Here is a 20,134-nt window from a genome sequence, read left to right as displayed (position 1 = left end):
GAATGGTCATTGTACACAAACTAGCCTGAGAAAAGCAAGCATAAGGGGACTGAAGGTGTGGCTCAAATGGTAGAATGCTTACTTACCTAGATAGCATGAAACCCTGAGTTCAAACCCTAGTGCCCCCCCCCAATAAAATATTAAAGCAGGACCATCTAGACACCTAAACAGAATTTTCCATCTTTGTGTAGAGGCTGTAGGTAGGTCCTTATATAAGAGGGGTCTGTCTCTACATAGTTACTAAGGAAAGCTCTCTCAAGGGGCTCTCTGAAAACTCCTAGGAACATTATGGAGATAAATGGCATAAAATGTAAGCACAAATGCAATAAGAACCACAATGAAAAGCATCCCATGTATATGCACACACTTTCGAGAGCCATGCTGAACATTTAGCCAGTATTGCATTTATTCCTCATGAGATTAGTAGCATCACCCCTCTTTATAGAAGAGGAAATTGAGGACCAAGATTAGTCACAGAAAATATGTGGCAAAGCCAGGATTTGAAAGCTATGTTGATTCCAACTGGAACTGGTATCAGTCCTGAGGCAAGGCCCTGTGTTGCCCTACAGTGAGGATAGGAGGACTAGTAGGACACATGTGACCATTCAGTTCTAGGGCTTAAAGGAGAAGCCTTTGGGAGCCTTGCCTACTGAACAGTGGTGAGCACTGGGCCAAAGAGAAAGAGGTGAAAGATCTGACCAACATAGAGGAAGGGAAAACGTCCCAGGAAGAACTATGAGCTAGAAACCTCCGGGCTCCACCCTATCTCACTGAAGCCTCCGGGTCAGCAGAGGCACCTGTTTAGCCCTCCACTCTGTCCCTAGTCTGTATACTCCAATGTACCATGGTACTGCCACCTGTCACTGTGGGCATTTTGTGTAGCAAGGGGACAGAGGAAGAAACCAAAGCAATAGAGCTTCAGGTACTATTTAACACTCCTAGGCCTGACCATGCTTTAAAAAAAATAATAAACTCTGGTCTGAGGAAGTCCTTTCTTTCCAAACCATCTGATTTATAAATGTTAGTTTATAGAAATTCTCCAAGGAGACACAACTCAAATTGTCAAGCAACCATTTATTATGCTTACCATTTATTATGTGGGTCAAGAATGTGGTCAGCATGCAGCAGGGATGGTTTGTGTCTACTCCACAATATTTGTACATCAGCCGGAAGACTCTGAAGCTGCAGGCTGAAATCATTTGGTTGCTTGCTCACCCACATGTCTGGGTGAAGCTGGTTGTTGACCAGAACACCTACAACCTGGGGTACCTCATAGCATAGCTGGGTCCCTAGAGTCAAAATCCATTTTGCTGTTGCTAACCAGCACTGAAGCCCCTTGGCGTCCCATTTGCCACATTCTGTTTGACAGGACAGCCTCAGAAAGCTACCTCACCATTTTCAAGTAAAAGGATGGCACCTCTTGATAGGAAGTTCTAGAAAGATTGTTGCCAGTTACTTTTTTCTCTTTGAAATAAGCAGACATTCTCAAAGAAAGTGCAGGATCCCCTTATGCTGGGCTCTTCATTCTGGGCTTTTGTCTTTTTTCAATATTGGCTCCACAATTCCTCATTGCTCTAGTAACTGATGATTTTCTTTCTTGGTGCTACTGGGGTTTGAATTCAGGTCCTCAAGCTTGCTAGGCTGGCACTCTGTAGCTTGAGCATAGTCCCAGCTCTTTTTTGCTTTATGTTTCAGGTAGGATCTTGTATCTTTGCCTCAGAATGACTTGACTTTGACTCCCCTACCTATGGCCTTCTGTGTAGCAAGATTATAGATGCATAGTGCCATTTTATTGAGATGGTGTCTCATCAGCTTTTTGCCCTGGCTTAGAACTACACTCCTTCAAATCTCTGCCTCCCAAGTAGCCAAGATTACAGGTGTAAGCCCTACAGTACCTGTATTCTTTGTCCTCCTCCCCCTCCCCAATCTTTTCTGCCTCTTAGAAGAGAAGAGATTGCTGCCAAATAATCCAACCTTCCCTCTCTAGAAGGAGAGACTTGGCCAAGGCTAAATATACATGACTTAAAAAAAAAACAACACAAAGTAACGTACTATCCATTTCCTCATGTGCAATACAAACAATAGACATTGTATGTGAACTTTTAGTAATATGCAAGAAATAAGTCTTAACAACAATGGGAGATTTATATAGTGATTACAACTTCATGAAAAATGTGTGTGCCTGTGGAGAAGCCCAGGAATTGTCCATAGGAGAGTTATTTGAAAAAGGCAGAGGCTGGGGATATAGCTCAGTGGCAGAGTGCTTACCTAGAGTGTACTTGATGTCTGAGTTTGATCCATGGGTACCGTGGTACATCAAAAGGGGAGGGGGGGAAGTGAAGGACTAATTTTCTCTCCAACATTCTTTTATGAAAACTTTTAACATATACAACCAAATTGGAAGCATTTTTACAGTGAGCACCTGTGTAAACACTACTTGGATTCTTCACATCTTATTATGCTTATTACACAGCTATCCATGCATTCATTAATTAATGCATCTTTTGTTGCATTTCAAGGTAAATTGTATGAGAGGTATGACAAATTGTATGAGGTAATCCCAGTACTCGACACGGAGACAGGAAATTGGAGAGCTCAAGGCCAGCTTGGGCTACTTTATCTCCAAAAAAATGTACATTGAAGATTTCAGTACACTTCCCTGTCAATATGGAGTACATTTCGTTAAGTAGAGTTCATTATAGTTTTTTTTAATTCCTTTCTGGCAAAGTCTACATATAATGAATCACAAAGATCTTAAGTGTACATAGATCTGCTGGGGTTTGACAGGTTCATACACCTATAAAGAGATACTTTTAAAAAAAATCTGAAATGGGGGCTGGGAATGTGGCCTAGTGGCAAGAGCGCTTGCCTCGTATACTTGAAGCCCTGGGTTCAATTCCACAGCACCACATATATAGAAAATGGCCAGAAGTGGCACTGTGGCTCAAGTGGCAGAGTGCTAGCCTTGAGCAAAAGGAAGCCAGGTACAGTGCTCAGGCCCTGACTGAGTTCAAGGCCCAGGACTGGCCACACACACACACACAAAATCTGAAATGGGAGGAGGAAGGCTTAGCTCGGTAGTAGAGCATTTACCTACTGTGTGTGAGGCCCAGATTAAATCTTGGCACCAGAAAATAAATTTTAACTAGGACTTTTTCTTTCAAATCCTTAATTGCCCAGTAGAAAATAGCATTTAAAAAATGGCCTTTACTTACAGCAGTTGTATAGCAGGCCTGAATCTATGAATTTGGGTGAGGCCAAGTCTTTTCTAATGGATGGTGTTAGAATTCTGGCTATAGGCAGAGTCTAGAAACATTTCTAGTTTAGGAAATGAGGGGTGGGTATAGACAAAATGAGAGTCCTATAAGACAACTCAGGGCAAGAGGCTTCTGCAAATAACTTGTAGATTAACAGTGACTGGAAGGGCTCTTGGCTCTCGTTTATTATTGTGTTGCTTTATTTTCATTACAGCACTTAGGAAACATTCTTTTTCATTTGTTTATTGTCTCTCTCTCCCTCCAGAATGTAAGCCCCTGAGAGCAAAAGGCCTCTTACTCCCCACTGTGTCCAGCACATGGTCTGCACTCAATAAGAAATTGAATGACTCATTGTTCCATTTACTAGATGGGGAAAGGAGGCCTGGAGAGGGAAGTGACTTGCCTGAAGGAACAGGATGCCTTTAGTCTCATCCTCTAGCTTCCCTTAAGTGCAGTCTTTTGCCCATTAACCCTGTGGCTGTTGGGTTCCTGTGGGGTGGCTGACAAGTGCCTGTTGGGTGTGCCCCATGAGCTGGGACTAAAGTAGAGTAGGAGAGCCACAGTCTCCCCTTGGGTTGCCTGGGGAAGCCTATCTCCTCTCCCTCTCAAAACAACCCTTAACTCTGTTGATGGGGGAGAGGCCCCTGGACAGTCAAGTAAGATACAGCACCAGGCCAGTTTCCATGACAGGCAGCTTAGAGTAGGACCCTGACCTCTTCCAGTGGAAACAGTTGTTTGCACTGAATCTTTCCAGGGTCTTGGGAGTCAGTTCCCCAACTCCCTTGGTCTTAAGTTCTGTGTTACCCCTTCATATACATCACAGATGTTATGATTATACAGTGTGCCTGTATCATGGAGAGTAAAAGATCTTGCATTTCTTGAGGATGGGTTACTGGCCAAGCTGTGTGTGTATCTACAATTCTCAGTACAGCTCTGGAGGGTTCCAGGAAGGACAGCAGAGGGAGGCTTAGGTCACTCAGCACTTGGCAGGGCTGGAAACCAGAGCCCTCTGACTGCCACACCCAACTGCAAGGATTCCCAAGTGAGGTCAGATCCAGTAGGGGTTCTTCATAGGGTTGTCCTTCAAGGATAACCACCTGTCTTAATAGTTTTTTAAATTCCATTAGCAATTATAAGTAGCATGTCAAGCTCTTTTATGTTAATATAATCAAACCGACCAAAAGCAACTATGTAGGTTAGTGTAGTTACGTAAAACCTAAGCTGGTAGTTCAGTTTTAGGCCATGGGGCTGCCCTCATTGCCCCGGTACCTTTTGTGCTTACATTGTTTTTCAGGTCTTTTTAAAGCACGGGTCCAATGCATGGCCAAAACTTCAGTTACTTTTCCATTCTCTGTGCACCTCCATTCTGGATAGATTTTTTTCAGGTTTTTTTTTTTTTTTTTTAAAGCACGGATCCAATGCATGGCAAAACTTAAGTTACTTTTCCATTCTCTGTGCACCTCCATTCTGGATAAATTTCAATTTGGACTTCCCAAGAAATGGGCATGTGGAAGGATCGTCCCTCACTGGCTACCCTTGGGGGTCTGACACTTCAGAGGACTGGGCATTGGCTCGGAGCCTTTGAGCTGAAGTGTCTATCTGGCAGAGACACGTTGAGTGGGCCATCTCCCCGACACTTCTGGACTGGCTCTGCCAGTAGTGTTTTCCCTGCAGGGAAGGGGAAAACCTGAGGAAGGGCCATCGCAGCTCGTATTTCTAGGAGGTGGCCCTGGTCAACATAACTAATTTCACACATGGGAGGTGGGAGGAGGGGGGTTGTATAGAAATTCTAAGTTGGTACCCCAGCAACAGGTTAGGGGGGACGACAACAGATGACAGGGACTTCAATCCTGAGTAGAAACCCGCTGATGTGCACTCTTGTGCAGACGTATTCTACTCAGAGTTGCCTCTAGTTATAGATCCTATCTCCTTCCTGAGCATTGAGCTCAGTGGGGCATAGTGGGTGAACTCGAGGCTTGCCCGCCTGGAGGAGAAGCTGACACCCACTCTGGGCACCACAGACTTCGGATCTAAGATAAGGTGTAACCCTCGACACTTCTTGGGCCTACAGAAGCCCAGTGGCTCGGCCTGGGGGCCAACTTTTAGCCGCAGGCACTTAGGTCTGGTAGCACCCAAAGTGGCTCCACCGTGCTGCCTCCAGACTTAAAGACAAATGGCTTCCGGGGCTACACGGGAGGGCAGCGGTTCCCAGGGTTCCTGGAAGGGGGTCGGCACCCCGGCCCTGGTGGAACTCGACTCTCAATCTTCCTCACCCTTTGATCCTCCCCTCCACCGCCAGGCCTGTAGCGAAAGGCTCCCCCCCCCCCCCCCCGCCCACCGTCCCCCCGCCCACCGTCCGGCATCACGTGTGGCGTTTCCACCCAGTTCCGTGGCGAGTCAGGCCCAGTATGCGCATCTGGAAAGCGGGAGAAATGTCCCCGGGGCTCGGGTGGGGATGATGTAGGTTGCTGGCTTCACGTAAGGCAGCACCCAAGGAGCCAGACTCGTTCTAGGGACTCGGCAGGTTCTCCCAGCGAAGTACCTTGCAGTAACGGGGGTAGGGAGCGCTGGGAGAAGGCCGAATCGGTCACATTTGGAGGAGTGTAAGAATGGTTTTCGCGTTCTAGGCCACCCCAGTCAGCGAGGATTGGTGTGGCTCGGCCCGGGCCTCAGTTTCCGCATCTGTAAACTGGGAAGAGAGCCCCAGGTCCAGGTTCCACAGATTGTAGACAAGCGTAAGATGTTGAAGAACGATCTACCGGCGCTACCAAAGTCCTGCTTTCCGCAGCATGGAGTCCCTTAGCTGTGGAGGACCGTGAGATCTACTTCACACCCCCGAAAAGAGGGCGCTGGGAGGCGCGCAAGGGCGGGGCCGCCAAGGCCGGAGACGCCCGTTCAGCGTGGGCCAACCAGCGCCCTCCTCTGAACAGCCAATGAGCACACGCCTTACAACCAAGGCAGGGTCGCGAGCGAGGCTGCGGCGAGTGCAGCTCTGACAGGGACGCGCGCGCGCGCGCGGCCGAGCTCGGACCCCGGGCCGAGGCCGCCATCACCGCCGCCTGCGCCTTCGTCCCTCTGCCACTTCCCCTCGCCATGCAGGCGAGGCCGCCGCCGCCGCCGCCGCGGGGCTTCGAGCTGCGGGCCGGGCGGCGGCCCTGAGGGCGAGTGGCGGGCCGAGCCGCTGCCGCCGCGGAACTGAGGCGGAGCTGCCGTCCCGGTCCCCCGTGGTCCCGCCCAGCGCCGGACTCGGTGAGTGTTCGCGGCCGCCGCCCCGGTGGGCTCCGGACGCGGGTGGGAGGGGCCCCCGGGTTCCTCCTTTCCGGGCGGGGTCCCTCGGGCTTGTGCGCTGGGATCTGCATCCCTGCGCTGTGGGTAGGGGGCTGGGGGTCTCCGGAAGCGTGTGGGACAGGGCGCCGACCTCTCTCCGCTGCCCCACAACTTTGCGGGCGTCCTCCTGGGATCCGGCCTGGGCGCTGCCATTAGTTCATTCTGAAACAAGAAACTTGGAACCGCGAGCACATCATTTGCCTAGGTTCATTTGATGGGAGGAAAAGAAAAGGAAAGAAGAAAACTCCTGGCAAGGGAAATGTTGTTCTTGCAGTCACCCAAGTTTCTTGCCCTAAAAGCCCCTCCTGGCCCGACTCCCAGGCCCCTCTCTCTTTGCCGTCCACTCCCAACTGTTGAAGATGCATTAGGAAGGGGACCAGAGAACTGCCCAGAATTCGTAATGAGCCACTTGGGAATGCAGATCCCCCCCCTTTTACTCTCATTTTTTTTTACATACATATATATTCTGTATTTCCTGAAAATAAAAACCTTAATGGCAGAACTGAGTCTAATGTTGAGGAAGGCGTGTGTGTTTGTGTGCGGTCAGTAATACTTGTAAGACAGGAAAAGAGGAATGTTCAAAGCCTTCCTAAGCAGAGTAATGCCTGTAGAAGCCTTTGGCTAGAATAAGGATTGCTGCTGGAAACCAGACACATCTCCTCAGAGATTGCTTCACTAACCACCTGCTAGCTGTTGAGACAGCCAGACAACTCGAAAGATGGTGGGTGAGAGGAGGATTGACAGAGGAAAGGGCGAGCATCTTCCTGTCTGGCCACTCCTTTTAAAAACACTGATCGGATGCTGTCACTTGTTTATTTAAAAACTCCCTCGCTTTGTTTTCTCCGTGGGATGAATGAAACTCAAAATGTCTTAATCTGGTCACAAAAGGCTGTGAACAGTCTTGCCTCAATTTACTCGTTTACATTTAGCTTAATCCTATCGTACTCTGGGCCTAGCCATTCAAAGCTGCCTGACTGCCCCTTCACCTATTTGGAGGTTTTTGCTTTCTTGTGTCCTATTTCCTCCCATCTTGACTGTGCTGGGAAATTTCTTCCCAGTTGTCTCCATTTCCCAAGAGAAATTTCACTTGTCTTTCCCAAAGGCCTGTTTGGAATGCATGCCAGGACTTTTGGTACCTTTGATTTCCCATCTCCCCATGTCTATCCTGCCTAGCCTCCATAAATAGCAGGCAGGAACTGACAGGACCCATGTTCCACAGGCTTCCAACTTGCTTGACTGCCCCTAAAAGACCAAAATCCCCTTAGTCATTTTTCACTGCTCAAAGGGGCTGCAGGTAAAGTATAATGCATGGTAGGATCTAGGAGTCCATTTACTGGGTGCCTGTTTAGCATGTGGGTACACTACAGAATAAAAAATTCAAGCCCTTTGACTTAAGTATATTTATGTGTCATGAATTTGCCAGGTAAAGTGCTTGATTATGATGCAAAATGAAAGTGAGAAACTTCTTGGGTCCTTTCCTTTGAAGCACTCACAGACAGATGCAGGACAGGTGGATATAATTACATCGTAGGTGCTACTGGACTAATAATGATTGCTATTACCTTTTATTTGCCTGTGACAGGTTATGTAATAAACGCCTACACAATTTTCTCATGTAATCTTTTCAAAAGTTGTATGGGGGTTTATTCCCACTTTGTAGGGCTGAAAACTAAGTCTCTATGGTGGGCAGATGAGGCAGTAGTCTGAACTTGAGTCCTGTTAGTCTACCTCCAGAGCCAGCCAGCGCAGGATACACTCCCTGAGTGGTTAGAGAAAGCTTTCTTGGCAGGGAGCCTTTGGGTTCTGAAGGATGCATAGAAGTTGGTTAATGATGGACAGCACACATAGTAAAAGGGGAGCAAGCTTGGAGTGGAAGGACCAACTATCTTTGGGAAGAGGTTAAGCTGGGTTGAATAGATGAGATTATGGTTAGTTTGAAGGGCTATGAATACTGTGTTAAGAGTTTGGGCAGTGGAGGGGGTAACAAGCTTGACAAGAAATGAACTCACTACATATGTAACTGTAACCCCTCTGTATAGCACCTTGAAAATAAAATAAAATTTAAAAAAAGTGTGGGTAGTGGGGAGCCATGAAAAGGTTTAAAGGAGGTCAGAGACTTGGGACTGATTGAGTATTGGAAAGATCTTTTGATGATGCTTTCTGGGGCCAGATGCTGATATCCTGTTGTTTTAGAAGGTAGTGGCCCAGCTCTACAACATAGAATCTTAGACTCAGGAGATTATACCTGTCTAGAGAGAATTCTGCAGTTTTGAGAAGATAATGCATTTGAGAGGAAAATCTAGCCGTGCAAATGTGTATATAGAAAAAATAAATCTCCCTCCTACACTGACCCCAAGTTTGCTGCTTCCTAACCTCCTTCCCAGAGCCAGTTGTAGTTTCCAGCTTCTGTGACCTTTCATAGACTCTGTTCTTTTATAAACATGTGTCAACTTATGTTCCTCTTACCATGGTATGTTTGTCTCACCTTATTTTTAATTAACATACTTAAGAAATTACCCCATATTACTACATTCAGAATTATTCACTCGGGGGACGGGGTTTGAATTGAACTCAGGGCCTAGGCTCTGTCACTGAGTTTTTTTGCTTAAGACTAGCACTTTACCACTTGAGCCACAGTTCTACTTCTGGCTTATTGGTAGATTTTGGAGATAAAGAGTTCAATGGACTTTCCTGCCCAGTCTGGCTTTGAACCACGATTCTTAGATTTCAGCCTTCTGAGTAACTAGGATTATAGGAGTGAGCCACTGGTACCCTGCTGATTTATTTATTCTTTGTATTGACACTCTATAACTTCAATGTGAAATAAGCTATATTTGTACATAGGACTAATATATATATATATATATATGTGTGTGTGACTAGTCTTCATGTTAAACATTTGTTATAGCTTGGTTCTCTTACAGAAATACAATGAATATCCTTTGGCCATACATTGTTATGTGCTTATTTGTACCGTTATTACAACAATATACTTTTTGAAGTGAAACTACTGGGTCAAAGGACATGTATATATATATATATTTTTTAAAGATATGTAGCCAGATTACCAAACCCTTTGTTTGAATTTAACCTGCTCCCCAAAATGTGTTGGATGTTCACCAAAATATCTAATGAGATCATCTGTGATGTTTATTCAGCTATCACATGCCTGCTTCCCACCGCCCCCCCCATGTGATTGTACCTGTTTTCCGCTCAAATTGAAGACATTGAGGTTCAGAAGGATTCAAGTGACTTGTGCAAGAAGATCTGTGTTAAGTAGTGGTGATATATTTTTGCAGCTCTGGCATTGGTATTTATCTAGTACCTTTCATGGAGACACTCAGCATTAACTTGTAAACATTGTCGGATTATTTTTTTCCCTTCATCTTCACATGAAAAAATGAGTCCTAGGCTTGAATTAAAAGTAGGAAGCTGGCCAAATATAGTCTTGTGCGTTTTTTTTATTTTTGTTTTTTTTTTAATTTTTATTATCAAACTGATGTACAGAAAGGTTACAGTTGCATACGTTAGGCACTGGATACATTTCTTGTACAGTTTGTTACCTTGTCCCTCATACCCCCCATCCCTCCTCCCCCTTTCCCTTCCCCCCCCGCGTTTTTTTTTTATTTCTAGTACAATAACTAATAAATGTTTCCAAATTCTGAAGCTGAAGAAAACCTACAAATAACCAATATTAAGGTTTATTTTTATATATTCTCTATTAAAGGGAGAAGCCACTAAATATAAAATGATATTTAAATTACCATCTATATCAGTAGACATTGATTTTTATAGTTATAGTCTATAAATACAGAATATGAGTTTTGAATTGTTGAGTAGCATAAAATATTTTATATTTACTTGTTTATACTTACTATTTTGAATCACAGTATTTTAAAATCACAATATAGTATTCCATGAATCAACATTTGTAATTTGTATAATGTGCTTTATTCCTTGCTTTTTTTCCTTTTTTTCTATTATAAATCCACACACCCATGTTCAAGCACTTCTTTTGTTTTATTTTCTTGGACCTTTACTGCTCAAGTGGGCTTTACGAGTCATAGGAATAGTTTAGTGCTCAGTTGCTACCGCTGAAAATTATACTGGTTACAGTTCCATCAGTAACATATGTAGCCCTGTTTCCTGGGAACCTAGCCAGTGTCATCACTTAAAAACAAAAAGTATTTCATATTTTATTAATTTGAAAGAAACACAGGGATACCTTGAAGTAGGTTCTCTCTCTCTCTCTCTCTCTCTCTCTCTCTCTCTCTCTCTCTCTCTCTCTCTCTCTCTCTCTCTCTCTCTGTGTATGTGTGTGTGTGTTAATTTTTGTGTGTATATGCCAGTACTGGGGCTTGAACTCAGGGCTTGGGTGCTGTCCCTTAGCTTTCTTGCTCAAGACTGGCATTCTCCACTTTGGCTTTTTTGGTGGTTAATTGGAGATGAATCTCATGGACTTTGCTGACCTGCTGCTTCAAATTGAGATCCTCAAATATTAACCTCCTGAGTACGTAATATTATAAGCATGAGCCACTGGTACCCAGCTCCCAGTTTATATTGCCTTACTGAAAAAATATTGTGAAAGTGGAATTGAATATATAAAGCATTGACCAGGAGCAGGGGACATCACAAAGTAACTTGGGTGTGATATCTGTCCTTATGACACTTGTTAGTGCAGTAGATAAACAGTCACCTTATGGTAATTACACACATGGTGGATGTGATCCAAAGAGAAGAATTGGGTTTCTTGGGAGTGTCAGAGAAGTTCAGTTAAGCATTCACAAAGTCCCTGAGCTAGGAAGGGTTTGATAGCTCAGGACAGCCTTCTCCAACTTGAATGTGCACACAAACCATCTGGGATGCTTGTTAACTGCCAAGTCCTGATTCAGTAGGTCTGGGGTGGGACTTGGGATTCTGTATTACTAACCACCTCCCTGTTAACAGATGCTGCTGGTGGGTGGATCACATTTGGCAGAGCAAGGCCTACTTCAGAGCTTGGTGAGCACCTGAAGCTGGCTGACCATGGTGAACAGTAGGTGGCAGGTGGCTTGCTATGACTTTAGAGCCTTAGTTCTCTGTCCTGGGTGTACTCTAGATTCACCTGGGAACTTTGAAATATCAGAGATGCAAATGCCCTGCCCCTGTGGGTTTTTTATTTATGTGGTCTTGGGTAGGATCTGAGAATATGTATATGTATTTTAATATCCCAGATGATTCGAATATGAAGTTAGGGTTGGGAACCAGTTGACTGGAGACAGGCAGAGGACAGAGTTGAAGGTTCTATATGCATGATTTGGGGCTTATCTTGAAGACAGAGCTGAGCCATTGATGGATTTTTCCCCCCCCTAGACCTGGGGCTTAAACTCAGGGCCTGGGCACTATCCCTGAGCTTCTTTTGCTCAAGGCTAGCACTCTACCACTTGAGTCATAGCGCCACTTCCAGCCTTTTCTGTGTGTGTGTGGTACGGAGGAATCGAACCCAGGGCTTCACACATGCTAGAGAAGCACTCTGCTACTAAGCCACATTCCCAGCCCTGTCATTGAAGGATTTTAAGCAAGAGAACGAACTGATCTGATTCCTAACTGTAAAGTTTACTGTGGCCTCAATCTTGAGCAGTAATTTTCATGGTGAGGTTGATAAGACATCTCACTGGAGTACTGGGACAAAATGTAGAACTTTTGTTTTTATCTAAAAAAATAGGGTATCACATTTAATTTAAGAATCATGGAACTTAGGGTGTTATGAAGGAAGAGAGGGAGTTCTTCAGTGAGCAGAGCTATATTCATCCCTTCAGTGAATTGCAACAAATTGGTAACAGTTTACATTATCCAGTTTTCATTCAGCTAACCTTTATGGAGCTGTGGGGAAGCCAGCGATAGAAGAAAATGCTGATCACATAAGCCAGAGCAAACAGTATGAGCTATTAAATCAGATTAAGTAAATTAGCTCTCATTAAAAAGGAACCTATCAGGGTTATACAAAATATGGATCTACATCCTATTATTAATTAGAACTTTGCTTTTTGAGTGTGTAACCCTTGATAGTAAAGTAGGAGGCTATCACTAGTATCAAGAAACTTCAAAACTAAGCATCCAGAACATGAAAACTTCCCTGTGCTGGGAATTGAACCAGGGCCTATGAGTACAAGGCAAGTTCTCTGCCACTGAATCATATCTCTATCGCCCTGCTTTTTTTCCCCCCAGTGATTTTTATTATATTTTTTGCCAGTCCTGGGGCCTGGACTCAGGGCCTGAGCACTGTCCCTGGCTTCCTTTTTGCCCAAAGCTAGCACTTTGAGCCACAGCACCACTTCCAGCTTTTTCTGTTTATGTGATGCTGAGGAATTGATCCTAGGGCTTCATGCATGCAAGGTGAGCACTCTACCACTAAGCCATATTCCCAGCCTTTCCCAGTGATTTTTAAAGACATGAATATTCAGTCAGATGAATTTACAAGTGTTAGGATTAAAGTTTATATTTTGAGGTTTTAAAGGGGGACTAACAGTCCCCCCAAGTGCTAAGCAAAAAGACTATAATATATGGGAAATAGTGTATCAAGAAAGCAAAATGGCTTCCTTTGTCAGCAGATATTGTTGGAAGATCATAGAAAACACTGCTGAATTTGTGAACAGATGTTAGCACAAAGCCAGATGTACCTGTAACCTCAGATACTCTGGAGGCCGAGGCAGCAAAATCCTAAGTTACAAGCATTTACCTTTTGAGCCTATGGCTGCACTCAAAGGTAAAATGCTTGCCTAACATGTATGAGGCCCTGAGTTGGACCACAGTACTGAAAGAAAATCCAGCAGCATTTAGCATTAGCATTACTGTCTCTCCTTTACCTCAACAGGGTCTCTCTTTGTAGCCCAGGCTCATCTCCAACTCCTGATCTCTGTCTTCCTCTTCAAAATGGTGAGATTTGTTTTACAAGTATGGGCCATTACACCCATCTAGATTCTCTTTTAATAATTAAATTCAAGGAGAGCCAATTCTTTTGTGAATTACTAGAGAAAAGTTGTATTGAAGAACATAAATTCTTATTGTGAATGATTGCCCTAATAAGAACATTGTTATTTGGAATAATTGTAAACTATTGGCAGAACAGCTACTTTGAATAAAAGAAAGAAAATGCATTTGTTGCCCTTTTATGCACAAACAATTGTCAGGTTATCATTTATTGGTCTTTTAGCAGAGCTTTTGATGACTTTCTCACTTTTATTATTATTTTTCATGACAACTTTTACTTATCATAGTAGTGCACACCTGTGACTCCAGCACTATAGATGCTAAGGCAGAAAGATTGAGAGTTCCAGGCCTCTCTGGATCACACAATGACACCCTGTCTCAAAACCAAACACAAAAAGCAACAGTAACCCATTTTGTGTGGTTACCTAGCTTAAAGTCATTTGAAAAAATAATATGCTTAACATAGTTCTTCAAGTAAGAGGTTATTTTTTTATTTTTTATTTTTTTGCCAGTCTTGGAGCTTAAACTCAGGGCCTGAGCACTGTCCCTGGCTTCTTTTTGCTCAAGGCTAGCACTCTGCCACTTGAGACACAACGCCACTTTTGGCCTTTTCTATATATGTGGTGTTGAGGAATCGAACCCGGGGCTTCATGTATACAAGGCAAGCACTCTTGCCACTAGGCCATATTCCCAGCCCAAGAGGTTATTTAAGTGTACAACTCAGTGGTGATTGTACATTGACAGTAATGAAAGCAGTCAGCAAAATCTAAGATCATTTTTTATCATTCCCAAAAGAAACCCTAACACATTAGCTTCACTCCCCATTCTGCCCAGCTTCCCACCCCTGGCAACCAATCATTCATCTTTTGTCAATATGGATTTACCTATTCTAATTCATATAAGTGGAATAAAATATGTGGCCCTTTGTGACTGGCTTCTTTTAGCATAATTTCTTTGGGGCTCATCCATTCCATGATTAACTGTGTTTACTCCTCTTAGTGACCAAAAATTATAGTATTTCATTATGTGGATATACCACATTTTGTTTATCCATACATTAGTTGATGAACATTTGGGTTGTTTTTGCTTTTTGGCTATGTAAATAATGAAGCTATTCAGATTCGTGTGTGTGTATACATATATATATATATATATATATATATATATTTTTTTTTTTTTTGTCAATCATGGGGCTTGAACTCAACGCCTGGGTGCTGTCCCTGTGCCCTTTTGCTCAAGGCTAACACTCTACCACTTTGAGCCACAGTTCCACTTTTAGTGGTTAATTGGAGGTAACCTCATGGACTTTCTTGCCCAGGCTGGCTTTGAGCCACTATCTTCAGATCTCAGCTTCCTGAGTAGCTAAGATTACAGGCTTGAGCCACCATCACCTGCCTCTGATGTATAGATTTTTGTGAACATGTTTTCATTTCCCTTGGGTATACACTTAGGAGTGGAATTGCTTTGAGAAGTTGCCAAACTGTTCCAAAGTGACTGTACCGTTTTGCCTTTCCAGCAGCAATGCACATGAGTTCTAGTTTTTCTCCATCTTTGTCTATACTTATTCTGTCTTTTTTGTTGTTATAAACTATCGAGATAGAGTGGCAGCCATGAGTAAACAAACTAAGCAAAACTACGAGGCCCCAAATTCAAGCCCTAATATTGGAAATAATAAATGATTAATTGCATGAGAGAAAATGGACTTTTGCTAGCCAAACTTAATTATTTAAAAGATTTTGTGGGCTGGGAATATGGCCTAGTGGCAAGAGTGCTTGCCTCATATACATGAAGCCCTGGGTTCAATTCCCCAGCACCACATATACAGAAAATGGCCAGAAGTGGCGCTGTGGCTCAAGTGGCAGAGTGCTAGCCTTGAGCAAAAAGAAGCCAAGGACAGTGCTTGGGCCTTGAGTCTAAGCCCCAGGACTGGCTAAATAAGTAAATAAAACAAAAATTTTTGTGTCAATCACAATGGCTCAGGCCTGTAAATCCTAGCTACTTAAGAGGCAAAGATTGAGAGGATCACAGTTTGAAGGTAGCAGTCTCATAACATCCCATCTCTACCATGAAAGGTGTGGCTGTCATCCCAGCTACATTGAATATGGAAATAGAAGGATTGTGGTCTGTGGGAGCTTCACATAAACATAAAATCCTATTTCAAAAATAACCAAAACGGAGGCTGGGAATATGGCCTAGTGGTAGAGTGCTTGCCTCGCATACATGAAGCCCTAGGTTTGATTCCTCAGCACCACATATATAGAAAAAGCCAGAAGTGGCACTGTGGCTCAAGTGGTAGAGTGCCAGCCTTGAGCAGAAAGAAGTCAGGGACAGTGCTCAGGTCCTGAGTTTAAGCCCAGGACTGGCAAAAACAAAACAAAACAAAAATAACCAAAGCAAATGGGAATGGCTCAAGTGGTAGAGTACCTGCCTACCAAGTGCAAGGCCCTATGTTCATACCCCCAGGACCGCAAATAAACAAATAGTGCTAGAGACTCTTTAAAAAAAATGTTTTGCTAGTCAAATCTAAGATGTAAATTATGGAAGAATAAATATCATTTAATTAGCACAGCCCTGGTGCTTTTTCCTTATGTATCTTTCCATCTTTCTCCCTCCCTCCCATCCTTTCTTCCTTTATGGCAGTTTTAGAGTTTGAAATCAAGGGCCTCAAGTTTGCCAAGAAGATACCATACCACTTGAATCATACCCATAGTCCTTTTTTGCTTTATTCTTTCAAGTAGGGTCTCTCTTTTTTTGCTAGGGGCCACTAAGAATCCCACTACCTATAGCCTTCCTGTAGGCTGGCATCATAGATGTGAACCATGATGCCTGGCTTCCTTGTCAAGATAGGGTCTCACCAACTTTTTGCCTTGACTGGCTTTGAACTACAGTCTTCCTTTGCCTCCTGAGTTGTTAGGATTACAAGTGTGAGCTGCTGTGCCCAGCCATAAAATAATTTTAAATGAGTTCTAATGTTAATAGTTTAATGTTAGAAATATCATTTTTATGATTATTTTAATTTCATTTGAAAATGCTTAGTACACAAACATAAATGTTTGATAAATACTAGCGCCTGTGGTACTGTTATATTCCGAGAGGGAGGCACAACTGAAGGTGGGAAGGGGTTTTATTTACAAAGGAACTTTATTTACAACCTAAAACCCAGAACCAGAGCAGCCCTCCACCTCCAAACGCTAGCCTGCGACTACCTTGTCCTGGGCTAGTGAACCCAGACCTGACCTGAACTCCGAACCTCCACTTCTGAACCTCCACTCCTTAACCTCCAAACCTCCAGAGAAGTGAGCTTCCTTCCTGCAGGCCTCGCCTCTCCTCAGGCTTCAAGCCTCAGGCCTCCCACAGGCCTTAGGCATCTCTACAGGCCTTAGGCCTCTCTTCAGACCTCAGGCTTCGGGCTTTTCTGCAGGCCTCAGGCTCCTCTCAGCTCAGCTCTCTGTCTGCTTTTCCCAGCTTTGCTCTACTCCACCGGCAGGCACCATCTGCTTCTCTCTCCTCCCTTCTCTCCAGCAGGCAGCATGTATATGTACACTCTGGGCCTCTGAAGCCCCGCCCCCTCTAATCACCAGACTGCTTAAAAGTGCCACTGTGGCTATAATGCAAGTGTAGGGCAGGACTTCCTAGTCTGCCCCTCCCTCTAGTTAGTTGCCAGGCCCAATTAGAAGTGCCACTGTGGCTGTAATGCTGGTGCAGGGCGGGACTTCCTAGGCTGCCCCTCCCTCTAGTCCCCAGACCCACTTAGAAGTGCCACCATAGCATTGTGGGGCAGGACTTCTTTTTTTTTTTTTTTTTTTCAAATTTTTATTATCAAACTGATGTACAGAGAGGTTACAGTTTCATACATTAGGCATTGGATACATTTCTTGTATTGTTACCTTGTCCCTCATACCCCCCTCCCTATGGGGCAGGACTTCTTAGGCTGACCTTACTCCTGAAATGGCCTAGTCCCATGCCTCCTTCTACAGTCCCCGGCAGTGACACAGCAAGGGGCGGCCCACGGGTTATTATATTACTGTTATTACTGTATGTTATTGTTATATGTTATTAATATATAATATATATTAGCACCTGTAGAGTGATGCTCTTTATTTTTTGTTTATGTTAGGCCTGGAGCTAGAACTCTGGGCCTAGGCACTTTCCTTAGGCTCCTTTTTGCTCAAGGCTAGCACTCTACCACTGGAGCCACAGAACCACTTCCAGCTTTTTCTGTGATTAATTAGAGATAAAACCCTCATGAGCTTTCCTGCTTGGGCTAGTTTTAAACCATGATCCTCAGATCTCAGCCTCTTGAGTAGGTAGGAGTACAGGCATGAGCCACTGGCGCCTAGCTAAGAGTCTTCTTTATCAGTGGATGTGCAGTAAAAAGATTTGATACATTGCTAAGGAAAATGACTGGTTAGAGCAGTCTTTTACTTTTTTTTTTTATTAGCATCAGCTAGCTGTACAAGGGAATATCATTGGACTCGCCTACTCTGTCACTCTTACCCCATGGGAGTCCCACAGTCACATGTATGATTGTTTAGTGTGGAAGAGTGGTGATGGACAGGTATGATTTAAACAGTAGAAATGGTAGGATTCCAGAGTTTTGGCTTTAGGAATAAAATGCTTGTTAGATGGTGGAACAGAGCTTCCGTGTATAGGAAGTTGAAATCCAGCTTCTGTGAATTGTGAAGTAGTTTTCAAATATTGACTGACAGATAGCTTAACCCACAATTAGTTTTCAAACATTGGTTGATAGGTGGCTTAATACATAAGTATGCAATCGATATAAATGCATCAATACTACCCATTAACAAAGAGAATGCCTTTCATTGATGTGTTAGCAGCCCTGTTACCACAGCACTGTGGAATAGTGCCAGGATTTCTCTGTTCTTTTAAAAGGAGCTAGTATTTTTCTTGATGCTTCTGCTCTCCTGATTTCTATTTGTTTCTGTGGTGAGGTGAAAGCTTCTCCCACCTTGTAGAGAATGAAGCTAGTCCCTAACTTAGTGCATCTGTTTTACATTGTAAGACAGCTACCTTCCAGCTTATCCTTGTCTCCTCCTGGCCTCATCCACTTAACAGGGCCTGAGTTCACAATGATGTCCAGCTTATCAGTGGTTCCCCTTGCCCAGTCTGCTGTGTTAGCTGGAATGGGCCTCCTAAAGCCTCAAGTCTAAAACTGCCACAGGTGACAAACAAGCAGCCCGAGAACCCTTCCTGGGTCCAGAACCTTGCCTCTTTTATTTTTCTTTTCAGTGGTTCATGCCTAGTTAGCAATAATGCCACTGGGCAGCAGTTCTGAACCTGAAGCACTGATTCTCAGTAGAGATTCTTTAGAGTGAAGAGGAATATTTTTTAAAAAAGCAAAGAAAACAGGCTGGCAAGGTGGTACATGATATAAACCCAGCACTTAGGTGATGGATGACCTCAAGTTCAAGGCCAGCCTGCACTACATAATGAGTTCTAGGCCCATCTGGGATATACAGTTAAGACCTTGTCTCAAAAAACAAAAAAAAAAAGGGCTGGGAATATGGCCTAGTGGCAAGAGTGCTTCCCTCATATACATGAAGCCCTGGGTTCGATTCCCGAGCACCACAAATATAGAAAACGGCCAGAAGTGGTGCTGTGGCTCAAGTGGCAGAGTGCTAGCCTTGAGCAAAAAGAAGTCAGGGACAGTGCTCAGGCCCTGAGTCTAAGGCCCAGGACTGGCAAAAAAAAAAAAGAAACATGGTTTGATTTTTTTTTTTTACTTAGTGTTTATAATTTGTGTAAATAAATATACATATGTATATTTGAAAAATACTGACACATAATATCTATAAATAATATGTAGTAAAAAAGTAATTATCTCCTCCCAACTTTTTTGTCAGTCATGGGGCTTGAACTCAGGGCCTGGGTCCTGTCCCAAAGCTCTTTTGCTCAAGGCTAGCACTCTTACCACTTTGAGCTATAGCTCCACTTCCAGTTTTCTGGTGGTTATTTAGAGGTAAGAGTCTCACAGACATTCCTGCCCTCTCTTGCTTTGAACTGTGATCCTCAGATCTTGGCTTCCTGAGTAGCTCGGATTACAGCCATGAGCTACCTACCAGTGCCTGGCTCAACGTTTTTCTGAAGTTATTCACAGATATGAACAATACTTATGAGACCTTCCAGAAATATTATATGCCTATACAACATAAGTTATTTAAACTTGATATTTCAAGTAACAATGAAGTAAAGTTTGGGTTGTTTGCTTATCAGGAGGGTTGAGAGTTAACAGCAGATTGAGATGTGTGAGGTGTGTTTGTGTGTTGTGCTACGATGGAACCCAGGACCACTAAATGTGCCTTCCTATCTTTGGTGCCAATGTTAAGTGCATTTGAGTTCCTCCAATATTACTGGGAGAGATTGTTTGACCTATTCAAACTTAATCAGTTTTCAAAATTTCTGCCTTAATGAGAACTTTGCAGAGCAGGTAGTAGTAGAGCAGCTCAGATTTATGTATGAATGTTTTAATGTTGGAGGAGGCCTTTTGTATATGTAAAAGACTATAATTCCTTGAGTTTCAAAATAATACTTTATCTTATTTACTTAGTCATTTATTGTCA

At 43.7% G+C, this 20,134-nt stretch overlaps 1 protein-coding gene across 3 annotated transcripts in view; it reads left to right on the top strand.

Annotated features, from left to right (window-relative positions):
• Positions 1 to 5,927: 5,927 nt before the first annotated feature.
• Ptpra (protein tyrosine phosphatase receptor type A) overlaps positions 5,928 to 20,134 on the top strand; it is a 116,681-nt gene continuing 102,474 nt past the window's right edge. For 2 of the 3 annotated variants that reach the window (XM_048348912.1, XM_048348910.1), the window contains exon 1: positions 5,928 to 6,506. The gene's annotated coding sequence lies outside the window, so the exon portion shown is untranslated. The remainder of the gene's footprint in view (positions 6,507 to 20,134) is intronic. The other variant, XM_048348911.1, reaches the window with a different exon arrangement.

This window comes from Perognathus longimembris, chromosome 6 (assembly GCF_023159225.1).
Source record: "Perognathus longimembris pacificus isolate PPM17 chromosome 6, ASM2315922v1, whole genome shotgun sequence".
Lineage (NCBI taxonomy): Eukaryota > Metazoa > Chordata > Mammalia > Rodentia > Heteromyidae > Perognathus > Perognathus longimembris.
This window is presented reverse-complemented; position numbering and strand designations above follow the sequence as displayed.